General features: G+C 48.5%; 1 protein-coding gene across 5 annotated transcripts in view; it reads right to left on the reverse strand.

Annotated features, from left to right (window-relative positions):
- The window catches only part of NACC2 (NACC family member 2), a 52604-nt gene that overhangs the window by 16435 nt on the left and 9373 nt on the right, over positions 1–26796 (reverse strand). Inside the window, exon 1 of one of the 5 annotated variants that reach the window (XM_027650260.1) lies at positions 8787–8872. The exons of 1 other annotated variant lie outside the window; for it this stretch is intronic. The gene's annotated coding sequence lies outside the window, so the exon portion shown is untranslated. Of the gene's footprint in view, positions 1–1154; positions 1176–6139; positions 6252–8786; positions 8873–26796 lie in introns of those variants that run through there. 3 more of the 5 variants (XM_027650259.1, XM_027650257.1, XM_027650261.1) reach the window with 3 other exon arrangements.

The following is a 26796-nucleotide window of genomic DNA, read 5'->3' on the forward strand; positions in this document are numbered from 1 at the left end:
CCGCTCGCCGAGGGGCTCCGGGTCCCCCGATCGCTGCCGCCGAGGGCTCAGGGGAGGGGGGGAAATAAAACAGAGTATCAAGCCCTGGGTTTGTATCTGCTGGAGCTGAAGCTTTTACCAAGTCAAATCTCCCCGGCAGCGCACAGCATCTAAATGAATAGGCCGGATGCAGATTAACATTCAGGCTGCTCTCTGCAATGAATAGAGCCCTTTGATTAGGGACCTGAAGTAAATGCCAGTTTCAAACCGAAGCTTTAAAAACAGAGAAATATCAGTGCCAGAGGAATGCTCTCAGTGTTGGTACAAGACAGACTTTTGATGAGTCACTGCAATGCAAACAAAGATGGCAGAAATACTGTACTGTATGCTGATGAAATGCTTAGTGGTGCCACGGCAACTGAGACAGGTTTTAAATTTATAGTGCAGTTTTGCATATGAATTACGCTGTAAACTGCCTCCCCTGCCATCTAGTACATCCAGAGTGTCAAAGCATTTAAACTATTCCAAACAGTCTGCAGAGCTGGCACTGCTGCTGGTTAACTCCTGCGGCCGGAGGAAGGCACTGAGCAGGGGTGGGGAGCATCCCCTGCATCCCCCCAGCTTTCTCCTGTATCCCCAGCATCTCCCCATCATCTCTTGTACCCTTCAGCATCCTCCTGCATCTCCTGTATCCTCAGCATCCTCCTGCATCACCCCTGTATCTCCCCAGTATCGTCCTGCATCTCCCCAGCATCCTCCTGCATCTCCCCAGCATCCTCCTGCATCTCCCCAGCATCCTCCTGCATGCCCTCAGCATCTCCCCAGTATCATCCTGCACCCCCCCAGCATCCTCCTGCATCACCCCTGCATCCCCTCAGCATCCTTAGCATGTCCCCTGCATTCTCCTGCATCCCCCAACACCCCCTGCATCCCACCCAGCATCCCCTGAGTCCCCCCCAGCAACCCCTGCATCTTCCCCAACATCCTCCCACCTGCCCCAGCATCCCACCCCAAGAGCTCCCCAAAACCACCCACCCAAAAGCAGAGCTTTGGGAATGCCCAAATCTGCCCAAAATAAAGGTGCTCCTTGGGCAGCCACAGTCCTGCCTCCTGCCCCCCCCCCCCCGCCCCTCCCCAATACAAGAAAGCCTTTCAAATGCAGGAAAAATGTTTACCCCTTGGGGAAAGCTTCTTTCAGTCTGTGGCTGAATCCACTAAAAGCAAATCCATTTGCTTAAGTAATGAAATCCCAGTCACATTGTCTCCTGGATTCAGATTTTAAATTACCTTCGCATTTATTGAGCATGTTTGGTGCTTTTTTCTGGGAAAGAGGGTGGGGCCTCCCTTTGCTCACTTCTGCCTTGCCCAGGGTGTTTTTAGTTCTACCCCTGCTCTCCAGTGTGGTTCAACTGCTCTGCTCGGTTGGTCACACACACGTAAAATTTCAGAGCTGGGAGGTGAACCCATCCTTAGTGGAGGGCAACTTCAGGGAGCACAGGGCTGGGGATGCTCTGGTGTGACCCTTTCCCTCCTGATGCTGCTCAGATCTCCACTCCCACATCCAAAGAGATGTTTGGTGCACGAAGTTCAACTCCAGAGCAGCAAACCCGGGGCTGGGCTGCCTTCCCCTGCACTTCCAGTGACACCAGCAGCACAGCTGCTCTGCATCCCACGGGACCTGCAGCCTCCTGGCACCTGGTAGAGCCATCCCGCTCCCAGAGCAGGATCTCTGGGCACTGGGAATGCTCAGGGACCCCAGGGCAGGTGACTGGGATCTCTGCCTGGTGTTGATGAGGAGGCAAAGGCACAGAGAGCGGCCCAAGGTGACACCCCGTGAGGAGGTCAGGGATGACCCCTCGACAGCCAAGCCTGAGAGCCCCCAAAACCTCTTCCAACCATCCCATCTCCCATCTCTGCTGGAGAAGGGATGGAGTCTGCCCTGGCAAACGCAGATCCACTCTGGATCTGGGAGAATTACTGAGAAAAATGCGCTTCACAGAATAAATTTCATTGCTCAGGCACCTGAAGGAAGCCTCACCCATGGTGATGGCAGACCATGGACAGAGAAGGATCTCCTCCTCTTTTTCTCCCAGGAAGGGCCCCCTAAGAGCTGGAGGAGAGACCAGGAAGGCTCTGGATGGGACCTCCTTGGACCCAGCAGGGCAGGATGTGAGGGACCAGCCAAGGACAGCTCAGTAGCACAGAACAAGCCAACTTAAAATAGATATTAATTATTAATATTGCTTTGAATTTGCTCTATAAACAAGCCAGGCATGCCAGGAGCAACCCATGTCTCCCCAAAAACACCAAAAATGAGCTGGTTTAGGGTATGTTTAGGTCAAAGAGAAGCACCAGAGTGCCCCAGCCTCCCAAATCCTTGGCAGATCTCATCTACAACCTCCCAGCAGAGATCAGAGTTTGAACCAAGATGCTCCACACAACTGGTCCCTCCCAAAATATGGCTCTCAGGGAAATGGTGAGAAAAGTAACCATCTTTGGTCTAGAAAGAGCATTGAAGAACACAAGCCAAGCTGTACCAGCAAGCTGCAAAAGCCCAAACCACTCCAATAAATGTCAGCCAGGACTGCTGGAATTTTTTTCTTCCTCCTCCCTCTGCCTCCCCTGTCTTTTTATGACCAGACTGTATAAAAAAAAAAATCCAAAATAACCCCAACTCAAAAACACCAACAACCCCAAATCCCCCAAGAATCCAAGAAATAAAAGAAGCCTTGAAAGCCAAGGAGAGCCTGCTCACGACCAAAGCTCACATTCCCTAAAAACAACAGCAACAAAATGTTACTGTGACTAGATGGCAAATGCAGCAACACTTGATAATGTCTATCTTAAAAAGATCCTCTACTAAATACAATTATTTTTCTTTTAAATAGAGCAGCAAGTGACTTTTGAAGGGTTTGAAATGGGTTCAGCCCATCTGACATTGGAAGAGCTGCGCTGCAGGAAAAATGACCTTTGCAATTCCAGATGTAAACTGTATTTGTCCAACCTCATCTCCCAAGCTGAGCTGCGCCCCACGGTGCAGGAGGAGCCCCCAGCATCCTCCCCACCCAAAAAAATGTAGTCCCCTTTGGGCTGCCATGTCCTACAGGTGACAGACCATCAACTGGACACCTCCAAATGGGAAAACTTGGACCAAAGTGGATTAAAACCAGCCAAGCACCTCCTACTTTGATTATCTGACATATGTGACCACTCAGGCAAAACATCATTTTGCTTTCTGATGGCAGCCTCTTTTTCCAGCACTTGGATACAGCAGGACAATTTGTACATCTCTGCCTGATTTTTGTAAAGTCATAGCTTTTGTCACAAGATGTTCATAAAAAATGCAGTCGTTATTTGAGACAACTTCCAGGAGAGTTTGGGAATTCTCAGCCTCTGCCCTCATCTGCTTTGGGGAAAAAAAAATCAGGTTTGCTCTTTTCCAAACTAATTCCCTGCTCCAAGGCCTGAAAGGTTGGGAAGAGGCGACAGCAACAAAGGAAAAAAGCATCAACCCGGAATAAGATGCTGCCATCAGAGTTCCCCCAGGAGTAATCAGAAATAATTAGATAATGTATTTAAATTGTCTTTTTTTCTTAGCCAAACAACATGCAAAGAGCCTCAGTGGTGAATCACCCCCCAAAAAACCCCCCAAATATCCCCAAAGTCCTGCAGTTCCCGCAGGAAGGTGCTCTGGGCAGCAGCTGGGACAAGGACAAAGGGACAGGGACCCTCTGGGGGTGGGAGACAAAGCAGCCAAAGGCTTTCACCCCCCCAGCCCAAGCCCCTCGAAAGAAAAGAGCTGAAAAGTCCTGCCCTTGAAGGCCCCAAAGGGTCAAAGGAAACTTCTCTTTCTTCTGTAAATGAGGAGAGAGGGGGGGAAAAAAATCCCACCCTTGGATTTGAGGCTGGTAGGGGTTGTCATCCACCAAAGCCACCCAGTACCCCCAGGCACAGGGTGCCACCTGCCCTGCCCTCAGGACACGGTTTTGGGGTTGTTTCTCCCCTCCTTTTAATGCAAAGGAAATGCACTTTTACACAAACCCAAGGGAAAATACGCAACAGCTCCTTGCAAACTCAGCAGCCAAGTACCATCCCCTGAGCCCAGAGCTGCTGTAATGCCTCAAATGAAATAAAGAGTTAAATAAAATAAAGAGTTAAATAAAATAAAGAGTTAAATAAAATAAAGAGTTAAATTAAGTCAAATAAAATGCACTTCAGGTCTAGGCTGTGCATCCCCCTCCTCCTCCCCCCCTGCAGCACAGGGAGACAAGAAGCCAAAAAGTCATTGCACCCCAAAACTGAGCATCCCCCCGTGAAAGGGGGAGAAAATCCCGGAGGGGAAGGGAGAGGGACTGGGGCTTGGTCATGGAACGCTGTGGATGCCTGTGCAGAGGAAAACAAGGTTAAGTTCAGTAATCAAATGCCAGTCCTAGCGAGGTTCCTCTCCTGCAGCACCAGGAGCTGCAGCTCCAAAGTATTTATTTTTGAAATGCTGCAAGTGGCAAGCGGCGCGGACGGCCCCTATTTTTAGTGTAGCAGCCAGTGGCAATGGGTGAAAGAAGATTATTTCTGCCTTATTAAGAGCCCAAAGTGAATTGGGCTCTTAATATTCCTCAGTAGCACACCAGCAGCCCACACGCAGCAGACATGCAGCACGGGGCTTCAGAATCCTGGAAGTTCGCACGGAAAGTACAGACCTGCAGGCTCGGGCAGGGAATGGGGGGGGAGAAGATGGAAAAGGGAGCTGAATTAATGCCTGGTGATGCAGCTCAGGAGGTGCGTGTGGCCCCACTGCCAGGGCAGCCTGGGGTGGGGTGATGGGTACTCGGCTTGGGGACCCCGGCACAGCCTCCGGGGCTTTGCTCAGGGACCCCAGCACAGCCCTGGGGTCTCTCCTTGGGGACCCCAGCACAAGCCTGGGGGATCTTCCCAGGGACCCCAGCACAGCCCTGGGGTCTCTCCTTGCAGACCTCAACACAGCCTTGGGGTCTCTCCCCAGGGACCCTAGTAGAGTCCCAAGCATCTCCCCCTGGGGACCCCAGCACAGCCCCAGGAACCCCAGTCCAGCCCTCGGGTCTCTTCCCAGAGACCCCGGGATAGCCCCCAGCATCTCTCCCTGGGGACCCTGGCACAGCCCCAAGGGGTTTCTCCATGGGGACCCTGGCACAGCCCTGGCACCTCTTCCCAGAGACCCTGGCACAGCCCTGGGGTCTCTCCATGGAGACCCCTGGTATAACCCCTGAGGGGTCTCTCCTTGAGCACCCCAGTATAACCCCAAGCATCTCTCCCTGGGGACCCCAGCACAGCCCTGCGGGGTCTCTCCTTGAGGACCCACCACAGTCCCAGCACCTCTTCCTGGGGACCCCATCACAGCCCCATGAACCCCAGCACAACCCTGGGGTCTCTTCCCAGAGACCCTGGGATAGCCCCCAGAACATCTCCCTGGAGACCCTGGCACAGCCCCGAGGGGTCTCTCCGTGGGGACCCCAGCACAGCCCCATGGGCTCTCTCCTCCAGGCCCCTGGCACAGCCCTGGCACAGCCCCATTCCCGGGCTCTGTCCTGCTGCAAGGTGAGTCACCAGCAGCCCGGGCACATCTCAGCTCCTCGAGGTCACCCACCCAGCAGCCTCCAAAAAGTGCCGTCATTCAGCCCGGGTGAAGCGTGTTACTGCCATTATTATTTCATTAGTAGTTGTTTTTTTTTTTCTTCTCCCCTTCCCTATCACTGATTTTAAGAGCCTCTCAAACCAAGGAGAAGCAAAAATAGAAAACGCAACATTTTAATGTTGGGTTCCCCCCCCCCCCCCGATTGCTGCAAGGAGAAGGGAGAGACCTGGATAAAAAATACAATTATCCAGCAGGATGGAATATTTTGCCACCTAATAAAAACTCGAGACCCCGAGTAAGTTACAGCCAGCAGAAAGCAAACAGCACCCCATCACCCTGCCTCCAGCATCCCAGCACAAGCACTAATTCCCATCCGTAACACATCAAAAAGACAAGTGCCATGCTGAATCCTATTCTCCTCACTCCTAGTACACAACAGCAGAGCAGGCAATATATAACATGCATGACTCAGTCCTACCACCGTGCCACTACGGAACAGAAAGCTTTAAAATAAAAGTAAATATCTTAAAAGGTCAATTAAGAAAAGCTTACAAAACATCAGACGCTGCTTCTTGCTAGAGCTCATTACCTAGTATGGTGGAGCTGCCTGTGTGTTTTTTTTTCTTGTGCAAGTTAGTCTGTGAGTCAGCATTAACACACATGAGAACATCAGGAATACTGCCTAGTTCTGATGCAATGGAGGTTGTAAAAAAAAAAAAAAAAAAAAAAAGAGAAGAAAGAAGAAGAAGAAGAAGAAATCGCACTCGGTTTGGACAGGAGCCTGTAATTCAATTGCCTTTACTTTTCAATTACTGCATAGCCTACCCTGACCAACCTGCAGAGGGGAAGGAAACTTTGCTTACATCTCTGCCTTAAAATTAATGACTTTTTACTTTTGGCTGCAGCTTATTCTCCCTGCTTTTCCAAAAAAAAAAAAAAAAAGGCATAATATAATTAACCCTTCAAGGGCAGCCGAGCCTGCGCAGCAATCGGGATCTGCGTGGGTTTTGTAGGAATTTCAGGGCTGGAGAACAACCCTGCCAAAAAGTTCTGGCGGAGGGAGACATTTATACATTAAACTTTTAATAGTCTATAAAGCAAAGCTACAATTGCATCCGAGCTTGATCCTTAATGGAAATATAAGCTTGCAGACAAGGGAGGTTATAGACTGCAGACATTTAACTCTGCGCTTCTGGGCTTAGAGGAGCAAATATGAGACTGCACAGGAGGTTCTTCAAAAACAAGGGGTTTGGTCATTAAGCAAAAACCCTGAAAAACCTAAAATTGGTGCCATGAGATGCTCCCCTCAGCCTGATGCCCACTCTCCCCAGGCAGGTGAAGGCAAAGCTGAAAACCTGCATTTTTCGTACACTGCATTTACTGCCTGTACTTTGGCAAACGATTCCATCTCTCCCCCCTTCCCAGGGTTTGGAAAACCTCTCCAGACTGATCCCTGCTCCCAGGATCACTGCAGGACAGTACAGGAGCCTCAACACTGACTTCATTTCTGCCTCCTCCGCTCCTGCAACAAAACCCTTCACCGAGGCAACAAATTGTGCCCAAAGCTTCAGAATGTGCCTATTTCTGTAGCACACCCTAAAACACCCCCAGACAGCACTGCAGCCCAGAATGTTGTATTATATAGGTGATGATGAGGATAATTCTATGATTATATATATGAAATATTAGAATACAAATCATATATGATCAATATATTTTTTATATATATATATATATATAATATGGTCAACTACATCTTCTGAGCCAACACCAACATGTGACAAGTTCTGTGCTGCTGTGCAGTCCCTGGGAGAGCCCAGCACAGACATTCCTTAAATTTGAGGGGTTTACAGAGGGTTTTACCTTATGCAGCAGAGGAGGGTCAGAGGTTGAAGGCAAAAGTTTCTCCCCAATATTCCCAATGTGCTGCAAACACTGAGCTGATCCCACAACAACAAACACCAATCAACCATCCAAAAAACCCAAGGATAACTAATGCACATGGATTAACAATCCAGTGGATCACAAAACATGTTAAATCCCAGAGGGCACAAACACCATAAAACTTCTTTTTTCAAAGTATAAATACTTATTAATGTTGATTAACCAACACAGAACCCCCCCTGATATCAGAGATCAATCACTTCTGCAGCTTCTCTTGCAGGCAAGGGTCTGTCTCAAACCACTGTGAGCCTGCTGGTTTTTTTTTTTTTCCTTAAGCATGTGGGACACTTGAATACAGATGAATTGAGTTTTAAAGGAAAAAACCCAAGCAGCAACTTCTGGGCCAAGTTCCTGTGTGCCAAACTTTTCAACTGCCACAGCACAGCTCGACAGTGTTTCAAAAGAATTTAAGCACTGTTTTGAATACTGCTGACAATCTCCCTCATCAAAATTTGTAATTTAAATACCTCAAATCTGAAAAGCACGCTCCCTGGGGCATGCTTCATTCTCCCTCCCCACCGCCCACCCTCCCCAAGCCCCATTTGGAATAAAATCCGTTGGCTTTCCATATCTGGCTGGTTTTTTTCCCCCCACCTCCCGCAGCCCCCCCAGCCTCCCGCGGGGACCCCGGTGCTCAGCAGAGCTGCTGCTTCGTGGATTAAACCTCTGGTGTGCACTGCTGCACCCCCAAAGCACCATCACCTTCATCTTTTTTAGAACTCTGATGCTGGTCTGTGATAAAACCAGCGGCCGGTTTAGAGAGAAAACACAGATTTATGAGCTAAAACCGGTCACTGGTTTAGAGATAAAACGCTAAAACCAGTCACTGGTTTAAAGCTAAAACCGGGCTGCCCAGACTTCTGCATCAAGAAGGGGTTAATCCATTCCCACCCCTCTATCCAGTGGGTAAGATGTTCCTTCAGCCACGCCAATAACCCCCCAGATAACTCTCTGTCACCAATCCTAACTGGCCAGCGGTGTCTGAACAGGATTCTTGGGGTGCCTGTGCCGTCGGGAGCAGCAGCTCCATTTTGGCAGGAGCGTGTTTAAGATTCCCTCCCAGTGCTGCAAAAGCACCTTGAAAGGTCGACGAGCGCTTTCATATTCTCGGATCCATCTCGGAGGCTGCAGCAGACGAAAAGGGATTGACCTCGCCGGGAAACCGGGGGAGAGTCCCTGTGAAACAATCCATCAGCACCACCCTTCGCCAGCCGCAGCCGCCTTTGTCATGGGAACGCTCGGAATTCTCACCTACCTATTGCAGCCGGGGCTGGAGAGGGTTTAAATCCCAGCCCTGCTCTCCTGGGATGTAACCAAAGCCTGCACGGAGAGCCGCGGAGCGCCGAGCCGGCACACAACATAAAATACCTCCATATTAAAGTCTACGCAGAGCCTGTGCCCATTACCGAACTCATTAAAGACAGTGATACTTTGTAACACACTCTAATCTTTAATATTCATAGCTCGCCTCATTTGCATACCATGCCATAAATAGTTGAAGCAGAGGTAAAACACAAAGCGCTCCACTTGCATTTCTAATTATGCCTAAAAATCAAATGTAAATCACAACACAGCCAAGACACTGAAAAAATATTAAATTTGCTGGCTCGCCGTTAAAAAAATCTTTTTAAAAGGAAAAAAAAACACAAAAAAACCAAAACAAACCCAACCCCGAACCGCACACACAAACCTAATTATTTTTAAAAAGAGAAATCCAAGGGGCTCATGTGGTGAGTAGCAGGATGACACTGTTTTAAGAGGGGAGATGACACATCCCAACACCAACCCTGGTGACGGACCTTGGTGCACTCTGGCCGTGCAGCTCATCTCCCCAAAACCACCCCTAAAAACCTGCCTTTCCCACCAAACTGGGCTGCAGCCACTCATTTAACCTTGGTCTTTGGAGAAACAACAGGAGCCTTTCCCTGCGGCGCGGCCGGGAAAGCTGATCCCCAGCTAAGGAGGCAAATTTGAAGAATCAGCTCGAACGTGAACTTGTGCCCCTGCGTTGGGTTGGTTGGAGGTCGGGGCTTTGGGAGGGAGAGCAGCTCCAGGGCTGGGAGCTGCTCCGTCCCAAGGTTTAATGGGAAAAGAGGTGTTTTGGGGCGCTGGCATGTCCAGAGGGAACAGATGATTTCTGAGGCAGCACAGGGTGCTTTGCTCTGCTCTGTTTTCTCCCAAAACACGGAAGAGCCCTCGGGGATGGGAGCTGCCCTGCAGTGATTCCATGGCATCCCCCGGCATCAGTCCCATGGAAAAGGCTCAAGATCCTGTTCAACTTCTGCTGATGCTCTGCCACGGAAAGGCCTTGGCATCAGGGAGCCATGTGCTCTCCAGATACATCCCAAATGTTATCCCTTAATTGAGGAGCTCCAGCAAATTCACCTGTCTCCCCGGAAAGGATCCTGGGGAACTGCGTGGTGTCGGGAATGGCTCGTGGGACTTCAGTCCCCAGCCACCACGATCCTGCAGGATTGGTTTCCACAACAACTCTCAATTTACCCACTTTTAGGGAAAAGTGTGGCACCAGCTGAGAAGCCAGGTTGTTTCCAGGGTGGAAACAGGCACAAGGCCTGGTGCCCTCACCTGTACAGCCAAGCTGAGCCCACTTCCCCCAATTCACAGAGGCATCAGAAGACTTTATGCCTGTAAAGCTACTCAATACCCTTGGATAAAAAGAGTTATTAGTACATTACTGCCAACAGCATAAATAATTTCCCTCGGACCACTTGCTTCTGCATCAGGCACCACAAAATCCTCTGGATTTTATGGACTCTCATCACCACCAATACATGAAAATGCATGTTTTGAGTTCAAGAGCTCCCCACTCCTAGACACTGATCCTACACACTTTCTGTTGTTCCCAGGAAGCTCAAAACCTCTCCAGTCTTCATCCCTCTCTCTGCTCCTCTTCTACATCCATCTCCCTGCTCCTCCTCATCCTCTCCCAAGAAGCTGCTCACAACAGAGGCACAGCATCCACAGGACTCAAACCAAACTTTTACAGATTTGGGCCCAAAGATTTAATTAAAATCAAATGAACTGAATTTTACAGGAGTAGGACAAACCCCACAACTTTTGGGAAGCCACAAGGCCCCCTGGCCCAGCAGAGGAAGGCGGAGCAAGGCAGGCTGGATCCCATACGGCACAGTCGGATCCTTTCCCACTTACCTTCCCCTTCCCACTGGGACTCCAGCTGTATAAACCCACCAGGTCTTAATGAAAGGTTTTTATGGGTGGCTGTCCCCAGGGGAAAAATGCATTTTTGAGTCACTTGAACCGAGACTGATTTTGAAAAGGGAGTTAAATATCACGGAAGGGAGCTGGGCGCCCAGCAGCCACTCCGAGACATTGCCTCTCCTTTATGAGATTCCTCCCGTTTAACAAAAGGCTTAAAGAGACTTCTGAGAGTGAAAAGTGAAAAGTGGAAAGAAATAAAAAAACCATGTTTATAAACATCGTGTTCTGCTCCTACATGTACATCGGCATTCCGGGGTTCCCAAATTCCATCGGAGAGCGGGTGAGGGTTTCCCAGCCCTGTCCTCGTCCTCCCCTGGTGCTACAGCTTGTCCTGCCCCTTCCCAGAACCCGTGTCCAGCTCAACAACGACACGGCATCAGCTCTGAGAAAGAGTTAAAAAGATCTTTTCTGCAATATCAACTTCCAAAGAATTCCAGAGACGTCATTAAATTTTAACCCCAAAAGGTGAGCAACCGCTCCGTGCCCCCTGCCCGCGCCGAGGGAGAAGTGAAAGCGAGCTGCTCGCAGCCTGCAAAGCTTTTCTGCTCTTCTTATGTACCCTGGCACCCTGCCCAGACCTATTTTTAAGCCCATTTACTAGAAATCCCACAAATTAAAGGAAATACGGATAATGTTGTAAGAATCCTTTGGGCCAAATAAAAGCTACACATAATTTTCCTTGTGCATCAGAGTAAGATCCTTAACCACAAAAACCAGATTTCCCCAAAGCTCTTTTGCAACAGCGAGAAGAGAATCTTGTTTTGTAAAAAGTTGCTTTGATTCACTCCTGGATTACAGGGAGCGCGGCGGCTCCGCTGCCTCCCGGCCAAACCCAGGAGTGATTACTGTTATGAAACAGAAAGGTGTTAGGAGAACACAAATAAATTCAACATCTCCAGCTCTGGAATAGGGGCTGCAATGACAGCAAGGCACAAAGTGCTGTGGGCAGAAGCTGAGGATGGGTATTGGGGGTGGTTTTTTTTCCTCCCTAGAGGAGATTTTATTTTCCAGCTTCTTTCAAAGTGCGTTTTCACGGCGTTCATGAAGGGTCAGTGTGCTGGGAAGCCTCCTCCTTGAGCACACCACCAGCCTGGGGAAATTCCTGCTTGGTGCACTCCACCCCCACCATATCCCAGCCCTGAGAAACCCTGACAATCTTGTTTTGACAGTGCATCAAATGAGGACCCACAAAACTCATCTCAGCTGCCCTCGTGCCAAAACCTGCCCTGTTCCAGGCAGGACAGTCACCACAGACCTGCTGCTTCATCTCCAACCCCATTCCTGACTGCATCCCAGTGCCACAGTGGGGTTGAGGGTGCTGCCCACCTGCACCCCCAGGACAGGGCAGGATGATGCCAGTGCAGGTTGTGCATCATGTCACCCACAGTGACGGGTCTCCACAGCATCTCCTAGGGGATTCTAAGAGAAACAGTGATTTTATATCAAAATAAATCTATGCCCTGTATCTCTGCATTTAAAAAGTTACAGTGGGGTCTCTCATGAAGTGAGCACAGGGGAGAGGGAGTGCAGAAAATAAAGGAGCATCCAGCTGCAGTGGGGCTTTGGGAAGGAGGGGCGAGCCTGCATTTTATACAGCAGTCACAATCTTAACTATGCAAAGACTTTAAATAAACTCCAGTAACAGCTCTTGTACTGTGGTAGGATTAAAAAGAAACCAACAACCAGACACATGTTTCACTACAACTCATCAGACAAGTAGAAACAGCCCCGAAACACAACGGCAAAAGCAGCATTTGTGGTTAATCCTGGCGGGGAGGGGATGAGGGGAAGGTGCTTCCTTTCCAACAGCGACAGCAAAGCCATCACCATCCAACCTGACCCTCCCTTCACTCTTCTTCATCCCCACCACTCACTTAAAATGTCCTCCTCACAAACATTTCAGTTTCCTAAAAAGAAAAATAATTATGCAGGGGAATAACCACTCCTATCCCACAAACGCACGGATCCGAAAAGTTAAACACGCAACTTCGGGAACTTTTCCAAGATTTCTATGTTTTGCATGGAAAGCAAATGTTGTGGGTTTTTTTTTTCCAGCCTGGGAAAATATTTAAGTGCTAAGTTTAGGAAGCCAAGTCCATTTATTCCTGGTTTATGCTGCTGCTCAGATGGAATCTAATTAGTGATTTAAGCAGCAGCGGGGGAAGCAGTGCTGGCCCCCGACCCGGGGCTGTGCCCACACGTGGCTTTGGGAATTCTCGCCCAAAAATGGGTTTTCTCCGTGGCACAGGAATGGCAGGAGTGGCTGAAGGATGGTCACCTTTCCCTGCAGCATCACGAAGCTGGACAGCAAAGGAGAGAGCCCCAGGTTCCTTTCCAGCCCCACTGGTTCATCGACACAGCAAAAAGTCTTTTCACAGTGATTCTCTTGGAAATAACAACACTTGATTTGCATTTTCCTGTGCACTGGCCCATTTTACTGAACTGCTGCCTTCCCTGAGTGCAGATGGAAACTCCTCCCTGCCCTCCCAGCTCGGAGCAGCTCCCAGCTCCATCAGTGCCAGTGGGACTGGTCCCACGAGCCAAGGCAGTGGTGGGGAGCAGTTCTGCCCCATCCCTAGAAGTGTTCAAGGCCAGGTTGGATGGGACTTGGAGTAACCTAGTCTAGTGGAATATGTCCCTGCCCATGGCAGGGGGTGGAACTGCATGACCTTTAAGGTCCCTTCCAACCCAAACTGTTCTGGAACTCTGCAAACCCCTGATAACTATTCAACCCCGAGTCTCACTCACTCGCTTAAACCTGGAGACTTTTCGCCCCAGCCACAAGGTCCTTCAGTTTTTTTGCAGCAAGACAGCAAGTGCTTTGCCTCTATTTTTCCATTTCTTTGTGCATTTTTGCAAATCCTTCTGGCCAGTTAAACCAGAAACAGCGCGATTGCGAAATCCAGGAAATTTGCTGCAACGCTCCGTAACTCTTGCAAGGCAATTAGCCAAAACCTCACACAAATAGGCTTTTTTGCCACACCGTTCTAACCACCAAGCATTAACCCATTTTCTTAGGAAACAACATCTGCTGAAATAACTTCCTAATCTAGCAGCAGGCATGGAAAACCCCCCACTGCAGTATCTCTGATCCGCGGTGAAGAGAATTTGTCCCACTCAGAGGGTACCGAGTGGCCCCAGCTGAGCAAAAGGTCCTCACACAGACCCTCTCCCTGGAACATTCATTACTGGATCAGGAAAAGTGACAGGGCCCAAGTTCATCCTGGGGGGTGTGGTGCAGGATTTACATCCCTGAACACAGCTGCTGTGGGGTCTGAAATCCCTGGAGCTAAAGGAACTGCCCTGCAGCTGCAGGGATAAATCACGGCACAGGCAGGACAGTGCCTGGGTATCACTGGTAAGAATAAACCACTGGGCAATAAAGCAAAACATTTCCATTTCCTACCTCACATTTACATGGCATTTCTTCCTGGGAAGAACTCAACATAGAGCAAAAATTAAGCTCCATCACTTGTCCAAGGAAACACTTATGACAGAGAGATAAACTGAGGCAGAGCAGGATAACATAATACCCAACACAGTGAGCCAGAGCCTGCAGGCACAAAGACAGAAACCACCCTCCATGCTTTTCCTTATCCCATATTAAAACAGCAGCTACACTTCTGGGCCATTAGTTATAACTCATTTCCTCCCTTTTTCTCTGCCCCTGCTTTCTCCCCCATCCTGAAAAACCAATAAAATAAAATAAAAAGCTTCCTTTTGGGAATGCAGCGGTAATAACACTGCTCCCATCTGTTGCTGAGTCCAAGGACCTGCACGGGGTGGGGGGGGGAAGAGGCTGGAAAGCTGAAGGGGAGTCAAGTGTTTGCTTGGTTTTACTGAGAAATGAAATCCAGCTTTAAACACAGTAAATCGGAGACTATTCTGAATCACCTCTTGAATTTTTTAACGCTACTCCTGGGAGCACTGAAGGTAAATATGTTAATTTGACTTCAATCATGGTGCAGGGAAAAAAAAAAGGCAGCACACTGTATTAGTTTAGGGTACCAAGTCTTAAAGCTATTCATGCATTTCTGCATATTTTATACTCAGCAAATAAAGTTCCAAGGTTCTATAAGGAGGCTGTGAAATTATTCTGAGTAAGCAATAATGAGCTGTGCATTATATAAGGCTGATACTAATGGTAATCTATTATTAAAATTTAAGAGTTAGAGCAGCTACAGAGTCCGACAGAAGGTTTTCCTCTCCAGGAAGGGAAAGCAGCACCTGGAGGAGGAAGGTTGGTCAGGCAGTGGGTTTTTGGGAGATGCTCTCCAACCAAGCTGCACCCCTTGGTCCTTGGGATAATCTCTCCCATGTCTAATTAACTCTTCCACAGGTACCACCACAGCCACAGCCTCATCCCACAGCACAGGTACGATCCCAGCTCACGGCAGGTTCATATTCCCGGCATGTTTAATCCTCTGCCTGATGTTTCAGCGTAACAGATCTCCCAAAATGCATTAAAAAATTAACAGGGTTTCAGGTTTGTACATCTCAGTGATCCCCAGGGGGATCTTGACCCTTGATTCCTGCTGAGATGCCCCACTTAGGCTGCACAGAGGGCATGGATGTGACCACTAAAACCCAGTGTGCTTCTCCTCCCTGTGCCTATGCTCCTGCCAGATCACCTCCAGGACCTCCAAAGCAGCACCATGACATGGACCATGTCTATTCAAACACATGAAGGGAGAGGGCAGCATCACATCCCAGTAACCTGGTCAAGCGGAAGGTTCCCTGCCCACGACAGAGGTGTTGGAATGAGATGAGCTTTAAGGTCCCTTCCAGCCCAAATCACTCCATGATTCTATGATGCTCAGCAAGTTCAAGCCAAACTTTGCTTGATGCTGGTGTGAAGCAGACCTGTTCTGGCCCTCTCCCAGTCCCACTCCTTCCTGGAGTCAGACGCTTTCCTGGGGACTGGAGCTCCAGGATCCATCCCAGCGAGCGCTGTGGATTTTAAGGACAAATCCTCATCTACTGCAACATCCCCTCTCAGCACTGCTGTGAGAGAAAAAACAGCAAAAACCCCAGAGTTTGGCTCATTTTCCTCCTTCCTACATCTTTTGGTGAGAATCAAAGGAGTCCCTGAGGGTTGGAAATCTGTATCTGACAAACTCATACAGGAATAGGTGCATCCCCGAGGGACTGGGGTGTCCCCACATTTAACCTGCTACAGCTCCACCTCAGGGCTCATGGACCCTGAACACACCTGGGAATGTGGTGGTCTCACCTCATCACCTGCCCCTTGGAGGAAAATCCTCCCTTGGTTTGCATGAAATGCAGAATTAAACTTTTGCTGCATCTCAGGGCTCGCTGCCAGCGTGCAGCCAAGTTCCTTTTTTTTTTTCAAACAAAATTTTGCAGTAAGTGTAGATCCCGAAGGCAACATTCTGCCCAAACCAAAGGATAATGAAGCATAATAATTCCAGGAGAAACAAACTTAGTCTGAGACTTTTCAGCACTGAGAAGGATCCTAAACAGCGACAAGCTCTTTGCTCTCCGGGCCGAACAAAGCGTTGGGAAAGAAACCAAAGCAGAAAGGATGGAGCAGGTCGGATTTGCTGGTTGTTTATGGCATCCACCCTCCCTGGCTGCCCATTCCCTGCAGTATCACACCTACCTGGGCTGAAGGAGTTAACAGCTCTTCTGAGATGTAACAGTAGAAGGGAGTTAGTCATCTAGGCATGTCCGGATCGGTATGAACCGGGAGCTGCCTATGAATGAAGTTGCCTTGGAGATGCAGCCAAAACCAATGACCAGATATTAACTTTTCACACTGGGCTGCCAAGGCAGGCAGAACGAGTGAAACCAGCAGGACAGCTTCCAGCAGAGGTGGGAGCATCCAGATACAACGTGAGGGACCCCCGAGATCCCCTGGAGAAGCAAAACCCTGCGTGTCTTTGCTCAAGGGGAAGGAGAAATTTCCCCTCGCAAAGCCAAGCGGGTCAAGGACTGGCAACAGAACCCTGCTGTGGGACCTATGGAACGGGTTAGCAGTTAATGCCCAGATGCAAGATGGTGTCTTCCCTTGGTCTAATTTTACAGTAGATGTTAAAGATAGCAGCACCAAGCTCCCTAATTCTTTCTGGAATGAGCTTCATAAGCAGAAAAAGCTGCTATGGGCACCTTACCCAACACAGCCGAAACAAGATGTCATGAAACAAAACCATTAACAAGGAGTTCAAAGGCTGGGCTGGTGAAGGATCACTCGCCTGCCTAACCCCAGCCCTTCATCTGCACTTCCAAGGGCAGGTTTGGAGGTGGGTGAGCAGGAAGGAGCGGCTGTTCTGGCCATCTGCTCTTCCAGCCCCGCTGGCTCCCAGCGCAGTCACTCAGCAGGAGGAGACTCAGCTTTCAAGCAGAGGTTTCTCAATCTCAGCTCAGAGCAAGGTGGCTCCTACAGGGTGTTTCTGCCCTTAGTGAAGGTGACCAGCCCATTTCCCAAGGGGACTGTGCAAGGAGGACAGCAGGTGACCAAGAAGGTGGTGGGTTCCACCAGCAGGAAGAGCATCCACTAAAACCCATGGGTGAAGACCACCTCACCTGGGCCTCACCTCCCTCCAAACTCACTGGAGCACTGCACCATGGAAAGAAACAGCTTTTCAACCATGCCAAGGCCTGCTCTGCTTGAGATAAATCAGGGCATCACGAGATGAATCAAACATCACCCACTGCTGGAGAACACACACCGGCAATGGGGACACCACAAACCCCAGGTTCTAACTCAAAGTCCAGCCTCTGGTGGGGAATATTTTCAAGCCCTGCCGTGAACTTCACTTTGGCTCATGCTGGGAATGACTTCCAGGAAAGCTCCAATCCCCCATCACTGCTGTGCTGGACACAAAGCTCAGCCCCACCAACACCTCCACCACCCCACCAGCGATGAAGAGGCCGTCAAACCACAGCCCAGGCTGTTGGGGACACCACAGATGTCCCTCATGAGAACAGCAGGAGATGAAATGGCCATCTCTGCATCAGAGCAAACGCTCTGTTCTCATCCACACAGCAGCCCCTTGATATTTTTTCCCAGAAGGAAAAACAGAAGATGCTTTCCATAAGCAGACGATTTCAGCAGCTAATTTTACCATCACTTATGGTCGACTTTATGACTAAGATTTCATGCTGACTATATTAATCCTGTCAAATTTCAGAGTGAGAGAGAAATGATACTGTATATTTTATGGCTGCAATAACTTCTAAGCCATTAGACATGCATGCTGACATGAAAGTAATCAAATTGATTTTTTCCTATTACAATGAAGAACTTTGTATGAGCAAATAGTCTTTCTGGCACAGGAACGAAGCGCCAAGAAGCCTCTGCTCACTCAGGAAATTAGGAAATCGCCACGAGCCATCGTTCAGAAATTTGAGTTTTCTGCTTACTCACATTTTATTGTCACCAAAGCTGAAAGGAACATGTTAGATGAGTGAAGGATCGACAAAAGCCAACGGGAGGGATAATTAGGGGGTTTTGGAGCCCCGTTAAATACTGCAGAAGCTGCAGTTGATGGCTTTCCCAGCATTAAAGGCTCCCCCGTGCCTTTTTTAACCTCATCAGACACAGAGCCCCTCACACAGGGCAGCAGCTCACTGGCCACTTCTCCAGGTGTTGGGTGGACAAGCCCAAATAGGTCAGAATACCTCTATTTAGAGGTTATTTTGGCAAGTCCTGGAGACCTGGAAGTACAGAGTCATTGAGAAATCCCATGTGCCAGAAGGTCAACTGAGAAAACCAGCCCAAACTCTGCTCCATCTCCTCTGCAGAAAGCAGAGAAAGAATTACTTAAGATAATTCTTTAAATGTAAATAGCCCTTTAATCATAATTTCCCACTTGCTTCGTGTTCTGTCGGGTTTTTAAACCCAACTGATCGCTACACTGGAAACATGGAAACCCTTCTCTGACTACCTAAAATTCCAGTTTAAAACCCTTTAATCCAACATGTTTGTCAAGTTCTAAAGAAAGTCAGGTCAAAATGGACCCAGACAAGTGTCAGGGCAGCGGTGATGGCCTGGGGTGTCCCCTGCCATGTGCAGGACCCTCCCCATGCCAGGACCCTCCCCATGCCAGGACACTCCATGGGCAGGGGCAAAGCCAGACAGGGCAGGAGCTCTGAGCTGGGCCTTGCAGGGACGGGAGAACCTGTTTGAAAACCTGCCAGGTGTAAAAACTCGTGAAAACCTGTTTTCTTCCCCTGATGGGTGAGGACATGTTGGGTGTGAGAGGACGAGATCACTGAGGCTCAACACCTTGAAAGGCACAGCAACCAGAAGCAATTAAGTGCTGATAACACACATAACATAACAGGCTCAGCCAGCACCCTGCAGGCACAGTCACCTCTCTTCCACAGCCAATAAAGTTTAAGATTTTCTTTTAATTTTCAACCTTTAATTTCATACCTTTCCGTAGAGTATTGATATCAATCATTAAATAATGTCAGGTCTTTCAAACCAAGCAACCAGCACATAAAAAAATTGCCCAGGGAGGTGCCAGAGCTGTCTAAAGGCTCACAGGAAGATGGGTGTGTGTGTGTATATCTGTGTATCTTTGGGTATGTACAAATATACACATATGTATGTATATTTGGGATTAGGCTGATTTAACATGAATTCAGTTGCAAATCAAAATGCTTTGATGGTTCTCTATCAAAACCATTTGTTTTTGGTTATGTTTTCTTTGTGGCATCTGGGTCTTTTTTAAAAACAAAAAATAACTCAGAAATATAGAAACATAAACCACGACTACATGGATCACCTCAACTGAGACTTGCTAAATGCCAATATTAGCGAATTCCAATTTTAGTGAACTCCAATTTCAGTGAATTCCTTTGTCCTACCACACCAGACATCTGTAAAGTCATCGGTGTTGCTGCTGCATCCAAACGTGCAAAATGTCTCCATACAAGTTATTAAACAAAATGAACTAACTGTTTGGATTGCTGTTACACTTTTTTTCCCCTTTAAATTAGAATCAAAGCTAATTTAAGATTTCACAACTCCACGTTCGCAAAGACTCCCATTTGCAGCTGCAAACCCCTCGCTGCACTTTGTTATCACTTCCTTACCTTCCAGATCCCAAATAAAACCAGCTGTGGCTCTGCCACCATCTCTTTTAGGAGAGGAGAGCTCTGGCCCAGCAGGGCATGCGTGTCCCTGCCCACATTCCTCTGCAGTGACTGCAGCACTCAGCACCCTCAGTGCCTCCAGCAGCACCAGCGCTCCCAGCTCTCCTACGGACACCGAGGGAAGGGATGGGCTCAGGGTGACAGTCCCAGCCATGCTGGGGGACAGGGCCATCTTCCTATTGCTACAGCTCCAGCTACCACCACCCCTGCAGTTAAGAATCACAGAATCATGGAATGGTTTGGGTTGGAAGGGATCTTAAAGCTCATCTAATCCCAACCTCCTGCCGTGGGCAGGGACACCTTCCCCTAGACCAGGTCACTCCACCCGACCTGGCCTGAAAGAAAACAGAGTTGGTTTTGTTTGTTTGGGGTTTTTTTTGTTGTTGTTCTCATTTTGTTGTTGTTGTTTTGAGGTTTTTGTAGTTGTTTTTAGGGGTTTTTGTTTGTTTTTTTAAGTAGATGTAAGCAAAACTAACCCAAGTCAAATCCCATCCCAGAACACTGAGCCCCATCAACCAGCACCGACCAAACGGGTCCCTTCTGCTGCCCCGGAGATTTATAAGGATTTCACCTTCCAGAGCAAGCCTGGTCCATGGGATCTGGTTGGGATCTGGTGCCCAGAGAAGGGTGACCAGTGAGCCACGAGCCCACCACCCCCTTCCTCCGAACCCCAGCAGGAGACAGCGAACCCTTTCAACCGTATCACTCCAAAACCGCGCTTTAAACTTATTCCCCAACCCCTGCAAACCCCACAGTTCCACAAAGGTAGGGAAAGAAGCCTCCCGGGAGAGGCGGTGAACAATATCCATGAGTTTCTCATGACCTTAACGGAGATTGCCATGACAACACCACTTCGATCCTCCAAACATGGATATATTCATTTGCACAAGTGTGATTGAGAATAATTAGAGCGAGATTCCCCGAGCCGGGGAGTCGCAGCCGCGCCCGGCTCCGGCAGCAGAGCCCAAGTTTCAAGGGAAGCAGCCTCAAATTTAAATGTAAAAAAGAAAAAAAAAAAACCCCTCCGACAACACTCTTTAGAGCCGCGTGACCTAATTCATTATAAAGGATGTCAGTTAGCAAACCTCTTAAATAAAACATTAAGCTAGAGGTAATTTGAAGCCTTGTGGATTTTGTTTTACTCAATTATTTTCTAATGCTCCGACTTCAAGAATAAATATGCGGAAATCAAAAAAAAAAAAAAAAAAAAAAGGAGGAATACTGAGGGTTTCATTTAATTCTTTTTTTCCAAAAGAAATGAAGACATTCATACTAAACCAAAATACCCTCGACCAAGCCAGATTTTTAATTAAAACTTTTATGTCCTACAAGATTCTTCAAGGTTATAATATCTGCTCCCACATCACGAGGCGGCATCACACTCAGAGAAGGGCAAGCCCATAATTCACATTAAAATAACCTGTGCTATGCATTGGTATAACTTATATCCAAGACATAAACCCACAAATTAAACCAGGTGTGAATCCTATTTTTTTCCCTTCCCCATAATTTCCATAACCAGCTGTAATTTTCCCTCTGTTGGGAAGAGTTTCCCTCCAGCAGACACAGAGGCAGCAGCAGATCACGCTGGCCTCTGCTCTGGTTTTATTAATGACTGATGGTGAGAACATGGTTATAGTGAGGCAGGTAGGAATAGAAAACCTGTAGAGCAGTAAAGAATAAAAGCCACTGTGGATGTGAACAGTCTGAAATGAGGTTAACTGGGAAAAGGGGGAAAACAAAGGGAATCACAGAATCCCAGAATGGTTTGAGTTGGAAGGGACCTTAAAGCTCAGCTTGTTCTCCACTCCCTGCCATGGGCAGGGACACCTTCCACTAGCCCAGGCTGCTCCAAGCCCTGTCCAACCTGGCCTTGATAATCAGCACTGCAAAAGCTCTTCTAAGAAATACCATAAAACTCCAAGAAATACAGTCAAAAGAAGGCATCCTTGGGAGAAAAAAAAACCCCACAAAAGTCTACAGCTAAATATTTGTATTTGGCAGCATCACCCTTTTCAAGGGGGCACCAGAAGGAGATCTGCACAAATGTGTCTATCACTGCTCCACCAGCAAGTCTGCGCTACCAAACATTCCAGAAACAAAAAAACCCAGGAGATGAAAAGATTCCTTTCCGCCACCCTGTTTAGAATAAAACACCTCCCTGCTTTGATTCATCCTTCCACACAATCTTTGAAAAGAAAATAAAAAGTCACCCTTTCCCAGTAATTCATCCATGGGTTCCACGCTCAAGCAGCAGCTCCCTTCGGGAGTGAGGTTGACCCTGGGAGATGCCCAGGGAAGCACAGGGCAGAGCCAACTCATGGAATGCCTCAACTGCTCTAATTATCACACCCCAACCACACCCCGGGGCCACTTTCGGGGTGTTAAAAAGTTCCCTTGTGTCACCCAGAAAAGGTATTTGGTGTCGGTAGAAGGTGTGAAGGGTGGATTTCACGGGGCACATGACACCCAACCCCGCTCGCACCGAGGGCTCCTTTTCAAGGCAGAAAACTCTGGATAAATCCACTTCTCTGCAGCAGGGAATAAACAAGGATTAGTATTCACCCGTTCATAACAGGGAAACCCTGCAGCTAGAGGTGGAGTCACTCAGTGCTGGAACATCCAGCCTAAGTTGCTTGACGAATGCTAACTACAACTTCCAGCTTATTTATCTAATTTGGGTTGATTTTTAAATATTGAGTTATCTAACCAGACACGAGAAAAGGAGCCTGAAAACTTCCCATCTTAGGCAGAACTCTGCCTGCCATTTTATAACGCTGTAATTCAATCTACATGTCTGAATATTACTGACTTTTCTCAATCAAATTTGTATTGAGAAATGCCTTAAAAAAAATTCAGGACAAATGGTACATTTTTATAAATTGGTGTTAAGTGCCTGGAAAACGGGGCTCTACAGCAAATGAGCCTTTCCAAATCTGACTGCAATGCACAGCCTGCAAATATTTTAGTCATTTACAATATTTATTAGGGTCTATTTTTGTCAATCAATCCATAACAACAGCAGAACAGCCAAAACCTCTAAAACAATCCGCTCGATTTTAGGAGAGTCTGGTTTCTGTGTGAGAAATGGGGCAGCTCTGAACTGATACAACCTGTTTGCAGCACACACACAAAAATATATGGAGGAGGGATGAAGTCAGTGGTAACATCCTCAATGACTTCAGCCAGGCCAGGATTACCTCCAGGAACATGCTGATGCTTGGAAAAATGCAAGGAAGATGCCAAGGCTGGAGAAAGGGAAGCTCAGGTAAGACCTTCTTGCTTCACCTGAAAGGATGTTGCACAGAGGTGGGATCGGCCTCTTCTCCCAGGTAACACCAGGATAAGAGGAAACGGCCTCATGCTGTGCCAGGAGAAGTTCAGGTTGGACATCAGGAGGAATTTCTTGCTGGAAAGGGTGGTCAGGCGTTGAAAGGGGCTGCCCAGGGAGGTGGTGGAGTCCCCATCCCTGGGGAGGAGAGTCATTCCTGTCCAAGGAAGGACTGGACATGGCACTCAGTGCTCTGGGCTGGGGGACAAGGTGGGGATGGGGCACAGGGTGGACTTGATCTTAGAGGTCTTTTCCAACCTCAATGATTCTGGGATTCTGGAAGGCTGGGAGGCCTCAGGGCAGGACCATCCATCCCACCACTGGTGTTCGTGGTCCAGCCTCCCATCACTCACAGTGCCCCTCATTCAGGATGGTCTCACTGGTACCAGTGACACAGAGGCCAAACAGAGCCATAAATGGGTAATATTGCACATCTGGGCAGTCTGATCTGTAAGGTGGATCTCAGCCTGGTACCCCCAGGGCACTGCTCAGGGTGAGGGTGATGCTGTGCACCCCAAACCCACGGAATACAAAACACCACCAAATAATTCCAGAGTGAGGAACAGCTGAGAACCATCAGAGCCCGTAATCACTGTCAGGACGGATCTGAAACACTGATCTAAGCACAAAACACCTCCCTGTCTATTCCTGAACCCACGAGGTACAATACACTCCCCCCAACCCCAGCCCTCATTTTAAAATTCAGCCTTTATCAGCTTGAGTTGAGCAAATCCAGTGGAAAGGCAGAAACGGATTGTGCTAGTAAGCAGAAAAACTGTTACATCTTCTGAATGTAATTTTGCCAAAAGCCTCTGCACAATTTTTTTTGTCACGCTTTGCATTATGAAGGAAATTTCTTTTTAGAAGAACAGGAGAATGATTTGCATAATATTCTTTGCAAGTTAATATCAGCCTCTGATAATGATCTCTGCATAATGCAAAAACGTTTGAGAAGACTGTTACAACACTAAGTAATCATATTTTAAATTATGTTTCCCTTTATAGAAAGGTGTTGCAAAAACACACAGACATGAAATCTGTCTGTTGAAGTCCCAAGAACCACCTGACCATCTTCCCACTATTCTACTGTTACAGATTGCAACACTGCCTTTCAAAATCTTACAAAACAAATTACGCTGCAACAGTCTGGCTTCACAGAAGGCAGAGCTTTTTCCTGTGCTGCTGCTCCAGCACATTACATTTCACAAGAGCCTCTGATGTACTGCACGAGTTAAGCAAGGACCTGGAAATTAAGCTGTAACACAATAAGATGCACCACAGCAATTAAGGCGGGTTCTCTGCTCACACCAGCACCGAGGGGAGGTGGCAGCACCAGGGCATGGCCTGCCTGCCACCAGGGACTGGGGACACTGGTTTGGCTGGGTTATTACTGCTTTGGCCCAGTTGGCTGCAGAGCCACTGGGGATCACGGCTGTGACGCCGCTGCCACATCCCACCGTGCGAGGTGTCCCCTGGGGCAGGCAGCGATCTTCCCGAAATCTCCGTGTCTGATGCAGCCACAAGATCTCCACCAACACCATCGTTCATGGCTAATTAGGTCAGGAACTAAACATAAAAGCAGAGGTCCAGGAGGAAGCCATTTATACAAGTATGCCGGGCAACATCCTAATAGATGTGGGCACCAACGATTTCCCTCAACCCATCTGCAGCAGGGGATGTGGGTGGGAAGCTAATGCACTTGGATATTAAATACTTAATATGTCACTAAGACTAAACAACCACAACCAAGTGGTTTAAACCTGAGCTAACCTTCCCTGAACTACAAGAGAGAGGTTCCTGGGACAGCCCTTGCACGAGGTGATAAAATACAGGAGTTGTACGAGAGGGGAAGAAACTCACAGATTAATCCATTGCCTCAGGTTTGGAGGGAAGCGTGAAGCAGGATCCACGGTGTAGGCTGTGCTCCCAAGAGCACTGCCTTGCAGTGCCAACACCAGGATGTGCCCCAGAGAGAGCCAGTGCCCGTGGCCTCTGCCCATGGACCACATGCAGAAAGTACGTATAGTCCAGCCAGTGCTACCCACGCCTGTGACACACACAACAGGGCATCATTCAGCCTGGAGGGTGGGTGGTTCTTCTCCCACCTACAAAACGAAGACTAAAATTCAAATATCAGATCTGTGCAGTCAGGGCAAGGAGAAAACAGCCTCTCAGATGTCAGCTCAACCGCTGCCCTCGGTGTGAAACCACCACAGGGATCATTCCCCCCGTCAACAAGTTTTAGGAACTTGCAGAGTTTGTCCAACCACATCCAGCAACAGGCAGGAGAACAACAGGGAAAGTTCTCAGACCACAGACCAGCTACAAAGCGTTTCAGGGAGCATTTCTGCAGACACTCATCCCTTGGTGGCTTGGCTGTCACAGTGTCATTAGCCCATGAACACGCTCAGATGTTTCTGCAGGGTCTCCACGCACCAGCTGTGCCAACAGATGCTCTGGCGCTGTGGGCACAAACCCTCCATCCCCACCCTGGCAGACAGTGTGGCAGGGTGTTGTCAGGTCCCAGAACACCCCACCTGGAAGAAGGTTAATCCTCCAACAATCCTCCACCCCATCCCATCCTCTCCTTTCCGTACCTTTTAACGACCGTCCAGCAGTTCCTCACCACACCTCACTCCAGCCTCCCTCCAACGGGTTTGCCGGCGAATCTCTCCCTTCCTTCCCCCAGACTGACACATCCATCCACACCGGTACGACCAGACTCAATTCCTAAGCTCCAAATCCACCATCACCTGGATGCCAAGAGGGAAACCTTCTCCAAAGTGCCAGCGAACACCGGCAGCCGTCGGCACGTGCGCTCCGGAGATCACGAGGGTGTGGGAACCGCCTCGGGAACCGCCTGAACCAAATACTTCTGTTGCTAATGCTGCACATCACGCTTTACATAACATTCCTGAGGCACACAGGAGGCCAGGAGCAGGCTGGAGGCTGGGGAGGGGACAGACTATGGGACAGCCAAACCATTCCAACAGCACTTATCCGTGATGCGCAGCCAAGGGAGGCTGCAGGAGCACGGCTCCGGCTGGGCTGGCACTTGGCATTGACTTGTGTTGCTTTATAAATATGTTGCAATTGAACTGCACAGAAAGTGCTTGAAGAATTCTGGGGGGGAAATACCAGTTTGAAGGTGCAAGGGCTGCATTTCCCTTTCAAGGTGGAAAAAGAATGTACAGATCATGACTTTCACTCTATAAAACCTTACAAAAGAGCAGTAAAGGCCACTGGAATATTTTTGCTGTTTAAAATTGCTTGAAAATCAACGCAATGCACTGTGGACATCACCAGTGGACACACATACATGGAGTGGTCCTCTGTATTTTGATAGTAGTTAAGCAAAAAAAAAAAATTAAGCTTTGTGGTGGAGTGATGGCCTGGACCAGACATGCTCAGGCTGCAGGTTCACTTGGTTTCTCCAACCCTTCCAAGTCCCACTGCAAGAAGTTAAATCCTCCCTTCTGCATCATTTCTCGTGCCAAATCCAGATCAGTCAGCAAATACTGCAGGATACACCTCCCCTAAGGCACTCACAAACAAGGCAACAGCCAGT

This window comes from Corapipo altera, unplaced genomic scaffold (assembly GCF_003945725.1).
Source record: "Corapipo altera isolate COAL_440 unplaced genomic scaffold, ASM394572v1 268, whole genome shotgun sequence".
NCBI classification, from domain to species: domain Eukaryota; kingdom Metazoa; phylum Chordata; class Aves; order Passeriformes; family Pipridae; genus Corapipo; species Corapipo altera.